Raw genomic sequence first — 2,594 nt, 5'->3', positions numbered from 1 at the left:
TTTTTTTTTTTTTTTTTTCCTTTTCTTTTCTTTCTTTCTTTTAGGCTTGATTGCTCACCCATGTAGTAATTCAACAGAGTGTTGTTGGGTTTGTTTAGACCTAAGATTTTGTATATTTGAAGTCTATAGTAGTGGAGGAATCTTTTGGGATTTTAGAATTCTTTTAATGTTAAAATTTGGTCGGGTTTCGAGCTTCTAATTGCAACAGACTCATACCCAAGATTCCAAATCTGAATTTAGTACTCAATGGCCCTAGCATTCCCGTGACGATATAGTCCTTCTAACACGTTTTGTCCTCAATCACGTGTTTGCTACAAAAATTCTCAAAAGGTCACCCAACATAAAATTGCTCCAGTTGAATTCGGAGTTCCTAAAGTTGAGCCACCAAAAAGGAAAGTCCACCTCGTTGATATAGGTAGTAACTTTCAATTCTTTTTAACCTTTTCTCAGTCATCTATACTCTAGATTGCTTTCATTCGAATGTCATCTCTATTCATTAATGTACTCTTTTTGTCCGAGACTAGAAGCTATGATGATAGAGATAGGTCCCTAAATAATGATTGTTTTTGTTTGCATTTGCATGTCCCCTATAGTGGGGTCACTTACTGAATATTTCTTTAAATACTCAAACCATGCGCTACTACATTTTCAGGTTAAGGCAAGAAATTTCTTTGCGGCTAACGACGACATCGCAACTCGAGACCATGACACACGCATGGGATAGTGGTATTTATTTTTTTTAGACTTAGGCTAGAATAGGATGTTTTTAACTTAAACACTTATTTATTTTATTTAGTCTTTTGTTGTGTCGTTTTAAAGATATTTTCAAAACACGTAAGTCCATGGCTGTGTTTTAAGATAAAGGTTATGTTTGATTGAATTTAAATGAAGTATTCTGCATTCAATGTTGATGGTATGACCTTAAATTAAGTTGAAAATTTGGGTCGTTTCACATACCCAAGATTCAAAATCTGAATTTGGTACTCAATGGCCCTAGCATTCCCGTGACGATATGGTCAGGTTACTTACTCCTCGTTTCTAAGAGTAAAAACTATCAACACAAACCAACATGAGTCCTTCTAACACGTTTGGTCCTCAATCACATGTTTGTTACAAAAATTCTTAGAAGGGCACCCAACATAAAATTGCTCCATTTAAATTTGGAGTTTCTATAGTTGAGCCACCAAAGAGGTAAGTGCACCTCGTTGATATAGGTAGTAACTTTCAATTCTTTTTAAGCTTTTCTCAGTCATCTATACTCTGGATTGCTTTCATTCGAATGTCATCTTTATTAATTCATGTTCTCTCTTTGTCCGAGATGGGAGCCCACCCCTATGATGTTAAAGATAGGTTCCTAAATAATGATTGCTTGTGTTTGCATTTGCATGGCCCTCTATCGAGGGGCAACTTACTTAGCATTCTTCGAAATACTGAGGCCGTGTGCCACATTATTTTTCAGCTCAAGGCAAGGTGCAGTTTTATTGAGGACGACTGCATCATGAGCAGAGACTGTACCACGTGCATAGGGTAGATTCATATTTAAATTTCTAGGTTTAGGTTAGAATAGGTTGTTTTGCATTTCATTGTTTTAAATTATTTTGTATTTCTCTTGTTTTCTCTGAATTTCAGTATTTCGTATTTAAACACGCAAGACCCTGGTTGTGTTTTCTAGAAAAAAGTTGTTTTAAGCGTTTTTCGAAGTTTATGTTATAAATGATGTTCATACGAGTGTAATAGCAAATAATAGTAATAATAATAATAATAATAATAATAATAATAATAATAATAAAGAAATAAATAAAANGATATAATGTAACAGAGAAATAAACAAACAAAAATAATTATAAAATAATAGTTAAATTAATAATAATAAGTAAATAAATAAACAAAAAAAAAAGAAAAACAACCTTTCCCCACTCCCATCGCCAGAAAGAAACACGGTTGTCATATTTGAGGAAACAAATGAGAATGGTCTTTACCCAGTTGAGATTCACTAGAGATTTACGCCNAAAAAAAAAAAAAAACAACCATTCCTCACTCCCATCCCATGAAAGAAACACAAAAACAACAGTTTTCATATTTGAGGAAAGTAATAAGAATGGCCTCTACCCAGTTGAGATTCACTTGAGATTTCGGCCATCTGATCAATAAGGTATAATATATTAAATCTTCATTTTCTTTTATCCTATTTTTTTTAGAAATCACACCAAATTATGGTTAGATGTTCATTACATTATTATAATAGTTTAGCTTTGGGTTAGAAATTAAATGTCAATCATTTATACAAATTCTAGAAATCAGTCACATCATAATATTAGATTAAATTTATATAAGTAGCCAACTGAATAGATTAAAAACAGAATGGTCAAGAAAATTTGTGAAGGGTAAACACTGAGATAAGGAAAGATTTTGAAATAGAGATCCACTAGGAAAGATTTTGAAATGGAGATCCACTAGAAATTTGAAATATATGAGAACAAAATTAAAAGACAACAGATCAAATACAGATGAAAAAAAAGGAAGATTTAGGAATTAAAAACCACAAACTAAATATGAGAAAAAGATAAATACACATTGTAGTAGAGCACATAACT

Source organism: Cucurbita pepo, chromosome LG06, assembly GCF_002806865.2.
Source record: "Cucurbita pepo subsp. pepo cultivar mu-cu-16 chromosome LG06, ASM280686v2, whole genome shotgun sequence".
Lineage (NCBI taxonomy): Eukaryota > Viridiplantae > Streptophyta > Magnoliopsida > Cucurbitales > Cucurbitaceae > Cucurbita > Cucurbita pepo.
Note: the sequence above shows the minus strand (reverse complement) of the source record.